The sequence below is a fragment of the Pseudonaja textilis genome, chromosome 3, assembly GCF_049901715.1.
Source record: "Pseudonaja textilis isolate UNSWEBS1 chromosome 3, rPseTex1.2, whole genome shotgun sequence".
NCBI lineage: Eukaryota > Metazoa > Chordata > Lepidosauria > Squamata > Elapidae > Pseudonaja > Pseudonaja textilis.
The window spans coordinates 156,009,176-156,024,928 of NC_141992.1; the positions used below are offsets into that span (position 1 = coordinate 156,009,176).

The 15,753-nt window shown below is 37.5% G+C and overlaps 1 protein-coding gene across 9 annotated transcripts in view; it reads right to left on the reverse strand.

The window, feature by feature from the left end:
- The window catches only part of KCTD1 (potassium channel tetramerization domain containing 1), a 91,535-nt gene that overhangs the window by 56,382 nt on the left and 19,400 nt on the right, over positions 1–15,753 (reverse strand). For 2 of the 9 annotated variants that reach the window (XM_026699265.2, XM_087931193.1), the window contains exon 1: positions 455–912. The exons of 3 other annotated variants lie outside the window; for them this stretch is intronic. The gene's annotated coding sequence lies outside the window, so the exon portion shown is untranslated. Of the gene's footprint in view, positions 386–454; positions 913–15,753 lie in introns of those variants that run through there. 4 more of the 9 variants (XM_026699264.2, XM_087931192.1, XM_026699267.2 and 1 more) reach the window with 3 other exon arrangements.

Sequence of the window (15,753 nt, forward strand, 5' to 3'; positions counted from 1 at the left end):
CCCAGCCTCGGTACGGTGCCAGCTGCCGTCCGTTAAGTGATGCCCGAAGAGCAGCACGGCAACCCCGGCACGCTCATTGCTTAGGGACGCAGGGAAGAAGGGCTCCCCACTCCACTTCCACCGGCGACCGAAGCAAAGGGATGGGTTGGGAAGAGAGCAGCTGTAGTAACGGCGGCGGCAGCAGCAGGTGAGACCCACCAGGAGAGCGGGAGAAGAAAGGGGGCAGGTAGCTACACTGAACAAGGCAGCTCCTCCCTTTTGAATTCTGGCAGCCGGGCGCGGAAACACGGCATATTTCGCAGCCCCCAAATCAGCGGTTCGGAGTTGTAGCCAGCAAAGGAGAAACTTCTCGGATCACCATCACTTCGGAACGACTCTCCTACCGCCCCCTCCCTCCGACCATCCCACCAACCCTCCGCCCTCCCCAAAAAAGAGGATTACTCCGACTGCATACCAGGCGCGCCGATCTCGCTCCTCCTCGAGTTCACGGCGAAGGCATCGAGCGGTCTTCGAAGAGCAGCCAGACGCGGCAGGCTGCAGCTGGGAGTCGAAGGCGGCAGATCACGCAAGACAGCGGCTGGTTCGTCCGAAAAGAGAAGCCAAAGGGGAGAGTCGATCAAGATCCCCAGAGGTTTCTCCGTCGCACCCCGAGCGGCCGCCGTTGCTGCAGATCGGGAGGGAACCGAAGCCTGCGAGTAAACCCGGGCTCTCTACAAAAGAAGCAAAACCTGCCCGTTTCCTAGCTGGCGATGGTAAGCCGAAGGAAGCCAGCAACGAATAACATAGGACTAGCAAAGCCCACACAGCCCGCAGCCAAAAGGCAAATCTACAGCTATTCCCCAGCCTGCGGGGACAAGCAGCTGCAACACGCGCGCACACACATAGGCTGTCTCACACACACTCACAAACGCGCGCGCACACACACACACACACACACGTGGCACAGTCTAGCCCTGCAGAACATAGCTATCTACATGTCTCGTTCTCACAGACGCTCGCATTTGCCTCTTCTCCCGGTTCCCGCCTCACTTTCCACAACCCTCAAAACCAATTCTAGCATTTCCCTCGGGCCAGGCGGGGCTCGGCAAGCCCTCGCGTTGCCGACAGCCTCCCTCAAGTTAGTACCTGCTTGAAGCCCTGTGACCGAACCCCCCGTCAATTCCCCGCTAGCCCCAAATTCTCTTCGCCTTGCATTTCCAGGTGATGCCGCCAATCCTTCCTTGCCCAACTTTCAGCAAGAGGGGCGTGCCGGCCGGCCTGCTCTCCTTCCATTTGACTCCTTTCGCTGTTTTACGACAACGGAGGATGGTGCCCTTGGGCAGTGGGCTTCTCGACAAAAGCAACAAAGCAAGCCTGTGTGTAGAGGCGTCCTGGCGGGCTCCCTGCTCTGAGAGCACGGGAAGCGAGGCTGAATTTGGGCGCTCGCTCTTTTTTCCAAATACACAGAAGAGTACACATTACAGTATTTCCCACCACTCCAGCATAAACACGCACCGCTCACAAACTTGGCGGTATCAAACTGACGCCACAGTGTCGTTGCGCTTTTTGGATGGAGCAAAATCCCTTTACACACTCTCTCTCTCTCTCTCTCTCTCTCTCTGATACCCGCCACCCGACGATGTGCTTCAGAGAACAAAATTGTGGGGAAATCTTGCTTAGCAGGAGGCAAGTCACAACAAGCCTGCGCAACACCCCAGATATGATTCACAGATAAGGACCGATATGACAGTTTATTGCTATTCTAAGCCTTAAAATAGGCTGGATATAATTTTAACAATACTTGAGTACAATTTCCATGTGTGTGTGCGTGCGTGTGAAGGAGCGTGCGTTTGAAAAAGTTAAATAGAACCGAGTATTTTGGAAAAAGCTAGATGACAACGGTTCAAGAAGTTAATTCAAAACACAAATTTAAAAATGCTTGAGTTGATTTTCAAAGTTCAAGCAAAAATGATATTATCGTATAAGAAACACTCATTTTCTTCCACAAGGAAGAATCCCATTTTGCAAAGCAATAATAGCATTGGAAGGCTTCTGGTAAGGTGAGAAAAGCTGTTTTCAAATTTGGAACAACTGTTTCAAGCTTAGATAACACATGTTGGGCTCAAAATATTTTCTACTGAGAATGCTTTGCATATGATTCAATATTTATGTATTTTAACTAGATCACCTTTTTCTCAGCAGACATTTGAACATGTAGCAAAACATGGGCCTAATTATATTTGGTAACTGCAATGAGCTTAATCAGTCAGCAAGCTTACTTCTAATGAAGATGTTCCTATCTTAAAAAGATAAAAATATAAAATATTTATAGGAGAAGACTGTATTACAATAGGATTTTGCTATTTATAATTATTTCGGTTTTAAAAAATTGTATAGGAATATTCTATCAACTCTCAATCATTACATATATGTCTTAAAAAGTTATAACAACATTGTAATGCCAGCAAATTATATAGATAAGAGTAGAATGAAGTTTATTTATTCATAAGTGACCTTGTTTTTTATGGGTTATTAAGCCTGTATTAATATAGGCATAATACACATACAATTCATATGTAAAATAAAGAGCCAAAAGAAGGTTGGATGAGAAATATGTGATGCATGTAACTTGGTGGCATATAGTTTGCTTTCATGAATATTGGCTAAAGCCAATGGAAAGTTCCTGTCAGTAGGAAATCTGTCTGAATTACACTTTTACTCCATGGAGTCAAACTGATGTTCAAATACAGTAAACAGATATTTAGTTTAAGCTTCCACAAATGACCTTAATAAACCTGCAAGTTCCCAGGACATGCTAAAATCTTGTATTAAAACAACTGAATACAGGGAGAATAGCAGCATTGTGTCAGCATGTTCTTGTCTTTGCTCTCCAGCAAAGGCAAAATGATAGAGACAGGTTTATTTTCCTACCACTTTCCCTGAGACAGATTATATTAAGCTTTAAAAAAAAACATTAAAAACCAGATGTTTCGAATAGGTCATGTGCTGGAGTATGTTGTAATCCTCTGCCATGTCATGACTGAAACTGGTTATTTAAAAAAAAAAAAAGTTCCCCAAAGCATCACTTCATTTGCATATCATCAGTATCATCATCACCCAGCATCATCCCAGAAGGAACTCTTGGTTGGGTCTCCCTTACTGCTAAGGTCATAAAGGAACAGGGACTATAAGTACAATTGACAGAATGAGAGCAGGTGAGGCATTGAAGGCATGAAGGAAGCCAATTCACTTAAAGGGAACTCTAAACTGAAATCTGGAGGAACTCAAAAGGCAAATAGAGATGTTTTGACAGCTTTTGTACTGTTGTCAACCCCCTCCCCGCATACACCCCATATAGACAGGGCTGAAAATATATAGAAACTTTTGGTGCCAGATGATTATCTCTCCATGTCAAAAGATAGAAAAACTGAATTTTTATAAATAGGCCTGGAAGCAATAGTCCAGATCACTAAAAAGGCTGGTCATTGATACTGTCTACACTAAAAGAAGAGTTCCTTTGCAGTTGAAGCATGGAATATGGAAGCACAAACCAAAGAAGTATATACCTGTAAAATATGGTGCTTTGGGAATGTGAGAGTAAGTGTACCAAGGGAGGGGAGGCATTTACATATATATATATATTGCAAGAACTAGAATATGAAACTTAAAATTGGAGTGGCAATGATATTTTAAAATGATATAACTAAATATGTGCCTTGCTTATATATCCCTGTGAACAACAGGTAATCATTATTAGAATTAGTGGATATAGAGAGAACAATAATCTTTTTGCTAAGCATTTTGGAGTACAATCATCATATTTACTCAATTGGACAGGCCTGAAGGCCAAAGAGATAATGCGGTTGGTATCTTTAATGTTTTCTGGGATTCGTGTGAGTCTATAGATCTTGATGAAGTGAATAAGGAAGAGATGAGGAGCTAGGTTTGTTGAATGCCTCTTTGACTGGAATGAATGTCACCAGGCTTAAAGATGCAATGGCACACCTCTTTCTCATGGATGCTTCTTCAACTTATTTCTAGACATCTATCATTCTACAGAACTACCACTATTTAAATTATCACTTTTGGGGAGAAAATTATTAAATGGTAGGGCTGTAGCCACAGGAGTTCTTGGATGAAGAGAGACCCTTTTCAGTCTGGATTGAGGCTTGGGTGTCAGATGAAAACTATATTGGTTATTCTTGTTGATCACAGTAGGACTTAGATTGCACTTTGTCTTGTTGGCCTTTTCACATTGTGATATATAGATGCTATGTTGTACTATACAAGGATTTAGAAAGGAGCACCATTTTTCAGTGGCTGATCACTCTTGAGCAACTGTTGCCAGAATTAGGGAAGAAAGAAAAGTTGAGCCCTTGGTGATTCCTTTATTGAATGCCCTATTGCTCTGCCCTTTCTGTCATTTGTTGTTAGTTGCTAAGTCGTGTCCAACCCATCACAATCCCATGGACAATGTTCCTCCAGGCCTTCCTGTCCTCTACCATCCTCTGGAGTCCATTTAAGCTCATGCCTACTGCTTCAGTGACTCCATCCAGCCACCTCATTCTCTGTCGTCCCCTTCTTCTTTTGCCCTCAATCATTCCCAGCATTAGGCTCTTTCCAGTGCGTCCTTCCTTCTCATTGGGTGGCCAAAGTATTTGAGTTTCATCTTCAGGATCTGGCCTTCTAAATAGCAGTCAGGATTGATCTCCTCTAGGACTGACTGGATTGATTGTCTTGCATTCCAAAGGACTTGCAGAAATCTTCTCCAGCACCATAATTCAAAGGCCTCAATTCTTTGGCACTCAGCCTTTCTTATGGTCCATCTTTCACAGTCATACATTGTAACTGGGAAAACCATAGCCTTGACTATACGCACTTTTGTTGGCAGGGGGATCTCTCTGCTTTTTAGTATGCTGTCTAGATTTACTGTAGCTTTCCTCCCCAGCAACAAGTGACTTTTAATTTCTTGGCTGTAGTCCCCATCTGTGGTGATCTTGGAGCCCAGGAAAATAAAATTTGTCATTACCACCATTTTCCCCCATCTATTTGCCAGGAATTGAGAGGACCGGATGCCATGATCTTAGTTTTCTTAATGTTGAGTTTCAAGTCAACTTTTGTACTCCTTCTTCACCTGCATCAAGAGGCTCTTTAGTTCCTCTTCAGTTTCTGCCATTAGAGTGGTGTCATCTGCATATCTGATGTTGTTGATATTTTTCCTGGCAATCTTAAAATCCCAACTTTCGATTCATCTAGCTCCGTCTTTCTCATGATGTGCTCTGCATAGAAATAGGCAGGGCAACAGTATACAGCCTTGCCAGATTCCTTTCCAATTTTGAACCAATCAGTGGTTCCATGTCCAGTTCTCACTGCTGCTTCTTGACCCGCATATAGGTTTCTCAAGAGACAAATAAGATGGTCTGGTACTCCCATCTCTTTAAGGACTTGCTACAATTTGTTGTGATCCACACAATCAAAGGCTTTAGCATAGTCAATAAAGCAGATGTTTTTCTGGAATTCTCTAGCTTTCTCCATGATATGGCATGGCTGTCATACTATTTCACATCTACCTGAAGCTGCTGAAAGAAGTCATCCATTAACATGGGATGAGGTATCAGGAGGCTGCTGATACCCAGTAGTATGGTAAAGGAAGACTAAACCGAATATATGAAAACAGTAAGCGTTTGGAAGAGAAGAAACAAACACAAGCCTGATAATAATAAGATGAAGTGACTGTTGATTCAGAAGCTAGATTGATTCCTGTTTTGGGTTGCATTCCTCCTGAAAGAATAGGTATTCTTAATTCCCTTGGTTTGGCAGCGTTAACATTTGTTCATGCTTTTCATATTTATTTTGTATCCAAGGAGCCTTCATAATGAACTAGAAGCTAGTGTAAGCAGAATGGTTCAGGAAAGTTCAGGAAAGGGTAAGATAAAACTGCATATCATCTAATTAACTTAGAAAGCAATATAAGAATAAGAATATAAGACTGTATTGAGCTTAAATTAATTGTGCAGTAGAAGGATATTTCTCTGACAACCAAAGATCAAAATAGTTAAAGCAGTGGGTTTTTCCAGTTGTAAAGTACTGTGAAAGTTGAACATCAAGAGAGAAAAAGAAAACATGCCTCTTCAAATTCGGGAATCTGGAAATCTTTACTAAGAGTCTTATAGATTGCAAAAAGAACTATTCTGTTCATTGTCCAACGAAAACGAAGACTAATTGCTTCCCAGACACAACAGTCCATTAAGTAGATACTTTGCATGTACAATGTGGGTTTATGATAGGCTAGAAAAAAAATAATGATTGGTAAGACTGACAAAAATAGAAGGAAAGATAACTGCCAAGGTAGATAAGATGGATGGATGGATCAGAAATGTCCTTGGAACATAATTATAATTGTTACAGATAGTCACTGGGAAAATTGAAATATTGGGCAATTGTCCATATAGTTAGCAGACCTCATAGCACCTAAATTACAAGCTTCCTCAAAAAAAAAAGTACCCTGGAACTTAGTGATAAGAAAAATAACACTGAAACCTCATTAGGGGCTTTCTATTATCGATGTCAAGGAATTTTCCTAGATGATTTCCTCGATAATCTTTACAGGAGTCAGTGTGGGGAGGAGGTGAGCCAAAACTCTCTACAACAAAAAGTTTTAAAATAAAGGACATGGTTTATGGCCAAACAAAACGAACTCATGTTCTTTACAGTATAGAGTTTCACCCAAGTTTCTAAGATGAAACATAAAATAAGTTATTTCTTCAGGTTTAAAAACTGACTCAATTAATAAATGAAGCAACAGAATGGAATATGAATGCTGTAAATTTTATCTGCCAAAGCAGTGGTGAATAATATTGCAACACATTTTTGTGGATGAATGGGTGATAATTGCTTGTTTGCTTAACAGTATGCCTGGAACTCATATGAGCTAAAGATTTACAATTGGTTAATTCACTTCACCTTCCGATCTAGAGCAACAAAGCTTATGATTCACTTATATTTATATTTTGTAAACCTAGCTTTATTTTTTGTTATTGCTTGCTATTTATTTTATATTTCACACAATCACATTAAAATTATCATACATTCATAATTGCCCTAATGTGCAGTTTATAGAATTGCAACAGGAAAAGTACACTTGATCTATCTCAGATCTAAAGTTCATTTCAGATTTGAATCTGAAGCAGGAGAGGATAAAAAGCAAATATCCAATATATGAAGCCAAGCTGTGAACTTCAGAATTGAACATGAAGTACACATCTTGACTTTGTATATTGAATATTTGATTTTTCTCTCCTCAGACTTCACAGTCTATAATTAATTCTAGGCTTTTCGGCTACTTTCCTGTTCCTCCCTTTATCTCCATCCCCAGTTTTATTTTTCATTTTTTCCAATGGAAAGGATTCAAAAGATTTGTTTGTTTGTTTATTTGTTCATTTAATATCACATTTTATTAATAACTCAAGAGAGTGAACATACTTAGTTCTCTTTGCTTCTCCTATTTTCTTCACAACAACATACCTATAAGATAGACTGGGCTGAGAGAGAGTGATCGGTCCAAAGTCAACCAGTTGGATTCAGATTAACCGCTAGACCAGTGGCCCCCAGCCTTTTCGGCGCTAGGGACCAGTTCCATGGAGATAAGTTTTTCCATGGGCTGGAGGGACTGTGGTTTTGTGTGCTGCCTGCATTCCATGGATGGGGCTTCACTTGTTTGCGCAGCCCAGTTTCTGGCGGTTTATGGACCCGGGGGGCTGCACTAGACCAAACTGGCTTTTTTGTTTTTGCTTTTTTAACTGTAGTCTTTATATTAGTCTAATAAAAGTATTCCTGTACAATAGTGCAAATTTTTGGAAAGTTACTGTTGAAATTATGAAGAACATAAGAAGGTCTGATAGATTCAATCAAAGATACGTTTAGCCCAGCACTGTATTCCCCATGGTGGTTAACTGAATGCATACTTTCTCAGCAGTACTGGTGTTTAAGGTATATTGCCTATGATGCACTGAAAGCCCAAGTTTCCATGAATTTAACCAATCTTCATTATAACTGTATGAATTGATGGCCAGCACCTTATTTGATGCCAGTGAATGCTACATATTGATTATAAATTAGATAAAGAAATACCAAAATAATTTATTTGATGTTGGGCATAGAATGAATGTTATATCCACTATTATTTTTGTATTTTATGATGTTATATACCTGCTTTGTGAATTGTGTACAGTATCAATTACAGTTAAATATTTTATTCTTTTTTTAAAATAAATTTTGATGATCTGATCTTATAACATTGAACAGTAAGAAACTGATCTGTTTCATTGCTATGAGTTGACAATTATATAGACTGAAATAGTTATAGAACCTTTTTCATTGCAAGTTCCGAGTTAATAGGAGCTGCTTGTTAAGCAATTATTATTCTCCAAGAAAAACACAATGTTGCAATTAAAATTTGCAGCTTTATCCATGAATACATCTTGGGAGAAGATGTATTAAATTATGTAAAATTATTTATTTCAGTCTATTGAAACATTTAAGACATTGTGTATGGGGTTATTTCTATAATTCAGCTAATTATAGAGGAAATTATCTGATATAAAGCCAGACCTCTAGCTTATCTATTATTATTAAGCATGGAATAGCATATACAAGGGCTGTTATTTTAATATATCTTTTTAACATGGGCCTTGTTGTTTTTAACTGTAACAGGTCATTAGTTGCTTCCTATTAAAAAGCCTTAAAAGTATTATTTCTTTTAAATTATTTTCCCATGCACTCTTTGGATGTTGGTTCAAGAAGCAAAGGTTAACAGGACTTACATACCATTTATAAATGTATTATAAAAAGGGAATTAGTTTTTTAAATACTGCATGATAAGTAACAAAAAACATACCTTTTCTACGCACAACTATTTAGGCTGCAGAGTTCCGCCAATTTATATTGGCAATATTAACAGAATTTCAGTATTTGTCATATTGCTGTACATAGCATTTTTCAGTTTAGAACTACTTCTTTTAACAGGTCACAATATTAAGAATATGTGATGAATAATGTAGTTTGAAAATAAATCACTGCACAACATAAGAAATAAGCATATTTGCCACAATATTTTCATACTATGATAGATAAAACCTGTTCAGCCCTAAAACTTTCCACTATAATGCATTATTACAGTAACTAAAGAATGTGTCAAATAGCCAGATGTTTTTCTTTTTAGGAATCACTGTAAATAATGCATCAACACCTGCCGTCATATAGAAAATTTTGCTTAAGAAACAAACCAATAATGTATACAAACTGAAACTTTAAGGATACCGTAGTCTCAATCCAAACAAAATGGTGATGTGAAAAACATTTCAAATGAAACATACTTAAAATTTAGAATGAGAAGTAATCAAAACATCTGTTTCAAACTTGGGAAAGAGCATTTCAAACTTAAAACATTTTGAATTTCAATCGCTTTCTATTAAGAATGTAGCCTTTTAAAGTCTGGGGTTTTTTAAAGTTTAAGACAGTTTTTGCAACTATTTAAATAATGTTCCAAGGTTAATGTAACCATGTTTTGAGCTCAGTATAATCAAAACATTTCCAGAATCTTTAAAATGTAGGGCTTTGAACTTGAAACATTTTGAATTTGAAATATTTTGCATACTTCTAAGAAAAGTTTTTTCTTGATTCACGTATCTACAAAGCACAGTTATGTGGTTGATCGTCTATAAAAATACCACGAAGTCCTGGAAAAGTAAATGGAACTGGATTCATTCCTAAGGAAAATCCTGAAAAGGAACTAGATTAGTTCATCCATAAACTTCTAACCTTCTTCCTATGAATGGCATTTTAGGAATATATAGTATTAATCAAACAAGACACTGAAAGCCTATAGAAATTATTTAAAGTTAAGTCCTTTTTTAGTGTGCTATGAAATATATGAACCATTACAAATGTCTGGCAACGTCTGCAGCACAAATTCTCATGAGGAAATAGAATTCACAAAGCACTAAGCACTATTTGGGTAGTCACACCAAAATTACAAGCAATAAAAAATGTTTAAAAAAGATGTTAAGCCATTGAAATCTATTATCTAAGACATGTATTTTTCTCTTAAGACCCTAGAGAGTGGGGAGGAGGAGATGACGGGATTTTGTCTTTCGAACAGCTATTGACCTACAAACTGCTTAGGGGTATAGAGGTGAATAACATTTCAGGGGCAAGACATTTATATGGGGGAGGATCTAAATATTTTTATGCCTGAAATAAGCTATTCAAATGGATAATATGAAGTGGTCTTTCACCAAATCAACACTGAAGACATATAATTCTTCAGTTTGATGTACTGTACATAATATTGCTTATTTTAATGTGAAGACGAACAAGAAAGATGCTGTTAATTGCTGTTTCAATTCCAGAACTACTGTTTTGTTCTAAATTTGGAATTCTATATCGTCTGATATGAAATCCATGGTTTAATAACAAAAATTAAAAGACGCAAACCTTTATAATTAGTGATACTAAGATCTACCAAACACATAATTCACTGCAGCTTCATTGCAATAGTTCCTAAATCTCACATTTCACTTCTGGCTCAAACTGACTATGTGCAGGATCCCAAACAAAAAGGAAATAAGCTTATAGCATGAAAATTAGCTTTAGAATCACATTTCATCGAAATGTAAACTAACGATGTAAACGTGTGGTGTGTGTGTGTATGTGTGCGTGTGTATATATATATATATATATATGGTTATTTGGGTTTTCTCCCGCGTAAGATTGGCAGTATCTAGGCAACGTTTCGATGAAGTCTCATTCATCATCTTCAGGCTTGTGTCTTCGGCTCTCTGCTTCTCAGAGTCAGAGAACCTCAGAGAACCTCAGAAAACAAATATATGTATGTATGTATGTATGTATATGTATGTGTATGTGTGTGTGTATCTATATCTATAGATATAGATATAGATAGAATATAAATATAGATATAATTCAGCTTTGTTCAGGTATTTTCCCATGTCATAGTTGTGCTTTTAAAGTTGTAGCAACATTTCGGCAGAATCTCATCTGCCATCATCAGGCTTGTGTATTGGGTTTGTCTGTGTGTATATATATTCATATTTAAGAATAAACATGTATTTCTTTACAGGCAGTCCTTGACTTACAACTATAATCAGAACATAACTTCTGTCCCTAAGCAATGGGGTCCTTAATGAGTCATTATGTGACCTTACATTTGCTGCAAGAACTATTTTCATTGACACGTAAAGAGACTAAGATTCTGGATTCATACATCATGCTTGGATTGTTTAAATATTGTCTGTTAGCACTGAGCCAGGATTCAGGCTGATGGACTCACCTGAAATTTTGAAAAGAGCTTTTGAAAACAGCTTCTCAAGGTCCCTGTTCATTCATGAAATAGCTCTCATGAAGATTATAACCAGTTTAGAGCACTATTTTGCCAGAATGTTACCTATTACTCTCATCATATGTGCATTCTTTGTTTTGTCTTGTTTTCTACAGAACTAGCAGAGTTACAAACAATGTATTGAGCCAAGCTTATGGGGATACTTTTTCAGAAGCATTCCAGAATTTAAAAGTTTCTAATTAAAACAAAAATTAAAAGTCATGCATTCCAAGAAATTTGAGAGTATATCAAGAGGGATTATATGAGCACCTTCTTCCAACATGTTGATAAGTGTTAATCCAAAAACCACGGTTTTCCAGTCCTAGCAACAGGATTCACACAACACACAAAAGTCCAATTCAGGCAAACCACATTTGGCTTAGCAGTACGCATGAACTCAACCAGAGCATTACTTTAATGTTGCCCTATTCAAATAATCTCACAGCCACACTGTGGGAGAATGAAGTTGGGGTTGCTGTTTATTTCTGGGGAAAGTAGCTGCAATCGCGCAGAAATACTTCCCACTCCCACTTATCCAGATATAACTCATCTTCTTTCTTTATTGCCCAAAGGCAGTAAATGTTTACAAATCCAGAAACCTGCAAAGAGATGGGCTCATTCATTTATTCCCCCATTCACAGTTTGCTCACAAGCATCCATATCAGTATTCCAGGTATCTGGCTAATTGAGCATTTCAGGAACTTGCCGATATCCATACGTACAGTAGCTTCAGCATCCCAGGTCCTTAGCATACAAAAATGCAGTGTGTAACAGAAAAAGAACAAGCAGATAAGGAAGCAGGAAGCGATGTCTTGAATGTATGGTTTATTCCAGGCAAGAGACCTATCATTCAACTACCAGGTCCACAAGCTATTTGGTAAGCAGCCAGTTGCGGTACAGATATGGAATGTGGTATGATTCCTGCTTGGAACTTGGCCTAGAGCTTTGTAGCAACCAGAAGAGGGGTAACCACACTGAGGTCACACCCAATACCAACAAGCACATAACTTCTGGAGGAAGACAACTGTTAGATGTCACTTTACATATTTTAAGACTTTTACTTACTATAAGGAGGGCGGAGCTGGCATCGCGACAATACGGCATGCGATCTTGGAGGTCTGAGATCACTGCCAATATCTTTGCTCCTGGACGGTCCTATCGGATCTAAACCATCCTGAAGAGATGGTGAAAGTGAAGAGCGCATCCTGTCGATCCCAGGGATACCGCAAAGTCCCTGGTAAATCCAGGAGAAGCTCTTCTTGCCAGCAGCAAAGAGGCAGCCATTAAAGCTGCTGAAGTTGGGACAGCTCCGAAACGGAAGAGAGCAGAAAGAGAGTATGCCGGTTTGGTGAGAACTTTTTTTTTTTTTTTTTTAAGATCTGAAAGGACACCCTAAGGAAAAGAAAGAATCTGTAAAAGTTTTGACAGAAGTGCTTAAGCGGTGATTTTAAACAGGAATGTCAAAGTAATGTTTTGTTTTTCTCATTGCTGGATTTTCTATATATGATCTTGTATTTTGAAACTGGACTGGTTTTTTTGTTTATATCTATTTTTTTCTTCTCCTTTTTGATTTTGTAATACTTTAGGCTAGAGGCTCCCTTTAGTTATTTCATCTTTTTTAAATATCTTTTTCTTTTTTTATTAATTCTTATTATATCCTGCTCGGAAAAGGAGGGGGAAAGTGAGAGCAAAGAAACTTTGTAACACTGCCAACTAGAGGCTTGAAAATATTCTATTTCCCTGTGACCAGACAAAGCTGAGAAAGAAAGAACTGAGACTCTTTTTCAAGGACATTGCTATTTGATAAGATAGAGGGAAGAGCATGGGAGAGTATTATTGCAGGTGCTCTTCTGGGTTTCTATCAACAGCTGTAGTCTGGTGTTGAAACGTAGGGTGGGGAAAGTTTTGGGAGAAGAGAGTTATAATAAGAGCCTTGGATAATCAAACAAAGTGCAGTGTGCCCTTTTTGCTTTTCCTAAGTTGTGCTATCCCTCCTCACCAGCTTTATTGTATGTTTTTTATCTTTTTTTTTTGTAATAACTATTTGGGTTTTTGGCTTTGTTGGAGCTTGTCTTTCTTTTTCTTTTTTTTTGGAAGTCCAATCTCTACGTTTGTTTTTTATTTTAAAGGGAAAGCTTAAAAGCCCTTTTTTTCCTTTCCTGGTATTTTTGTTTTTTTCATCCACCTTTCTGGTTTATTTTTATGCACTTTTTTCTATTTGAGATCTTTCAATTGGATTAAGATGTTGAAGAACCTGAAGAATTTTCCTTTTCCATTTTTTCTTTCTTTTTCTTAACTCTTTTTCTTTATCCAACTATTGATTGGATTAAGGTATACAAGAACCTGAAGAAATTTTGTCCTCCCTTTTTTTTCTTTTTTTTATTATTATTATTGGGCTTCTTTTTTCTACTATTTTTATTTTGACCTATAATTGGTTACTTTACAATTGGATTAAGGTTTAGAAGAACCTAAAGATTTTGAATTGCTTAAAATGAGTAGGAAATTTTTAGCTCCTGGTTCTTCAACTTCTATTTCTTCCTCTCCACCATCTGGAGGACAACATTTAATACAGACAATGTTAAAGCCAGAAAAAGAACAAGAAAAGGTGACTCTGCAGATGATTATGCAAGGAATTCAAAATATTCAAGCAAGATCAGAGAATATTGAAAAGAGAATAAAGAACATCGAACAGAGAACATCGAACAAAGAACAGAGAACATTGAACAAAGAACAGAGAACACTGAAAAAAGAACAGGGAAAACCGATGAAAAAGTGGAGAACATCCAACAAATGATGTTGAAGTATGATGAGAGATTCCAAAAAATTGAAGAAGATAAAGAGACAAGAATATTGGAGATATTGATAATAGATTAATGGTGGTTGAACAAGATAAAAGTGGTATGTTGAGATGGGAGATGGATAGATACTAAGGTATTTAATTTTTGATTGACAATATGAGATTATATGTAATGTAATTGTAATTGAAGACTACGAAATGGAAGCACAAAACAATTTGTAAACCAACTGGCACACTGTATGTACACCTATGGAAGATAGCTTGGTGTTTTTATGTTTTGTTTGTTTATGTTTGTTTTTAAAAACCAATAAAATTAAAAAAAAGACTTTTACTTACTATAAGGACGAACCATCAAATACTTACTTATGTAGATACAACAAACTGCAACCTAGGAGAGTGCAGTTAACCCAAGGCAGTATGTGGTACAATAAAATACTTTGAACAGTAATTTTCTGTCCTTAATATGACTAGTCCTTGAAAAACAACACACAGAGTTTCAAAGTAAGACATCTTTCACAAACACTAAGCAGCTAAATTATAAATGTATAGACATGTAAAATAAAGGTAATCTTGTAGGCGCCTGACAAATCTGGTAGATTAGACAATAGAAGCAACTATTAAAAGAATAAGAAGACAAAAGAGGGAATAAAAATAAAAAGCAAACCTTACAGTGACTCCTTCATTTTCCCTTCCTACCTTCCAGTTTCAGAGAGAAAGGTCATCTGAACAATTATATGTGGACAAGGAGTCAAATGATTGCATTGTTTCCACTGAGAGAAAATTAGGTTATCTTGGAGCTTGAGGGCAAGAAAACCGAGAGTTTTAAGTATAGCTCAGACCTGGCATCAGTGCTTCTATTGCCATCGCTTGTCAGAGATCAGAAGACAAACAACACAGGTACACTTGATCTAAACAGGTCACAAACCATAGGTGAAGAAATCAGTAGAATTTCAGCTACAAAGAATAAAAATCAAATGTATGCTCTATAAATGCCTTTCCCATAAAAACACAGGAACTTGCAAATAAGCTTTTGTAGACATTATTAGAACACACATAGGAAAAGAGAGTCTTTATGCTTGGTTCAAAGTATGTCCACTAAGCCAATATAAGATGTAAATTTAATGTAAGAAACAAACCATGAAGTAACAGTGTGAGACCTAAGAGAATTAGAATGCCATAAAAAAAGCTGCCTTCAATATAAACTGGAGCAGTAATCAATTCCTAATTTTGTCTGCTGCAGGGTCACTTACATATATATCAGATTAAGACACCTATCTTATTTCAACATAGCCTCTACAGATAGTCCTCAACTTATGACTGGTTGTTTAACTAGCGTTCAAAATTATAACGCAGTTTAGAAAAGCAGCTTTGATCATCCTTTAAGATCATCCTTTAAGAAAAGCAGCTTTGATCATCCTTTAAGTTACAACTGCCCCTCCCCCTGCAATCATGCAATCACATTTGGGGCACTTGGCAAATGGATTTTTAAAAAATATTTTAAATAAAAACCTATCCTTCACCAACATCATTAACATAATTTAGAATTTTGCATTGGATTTCCATTATTTAATCTAGGATATAA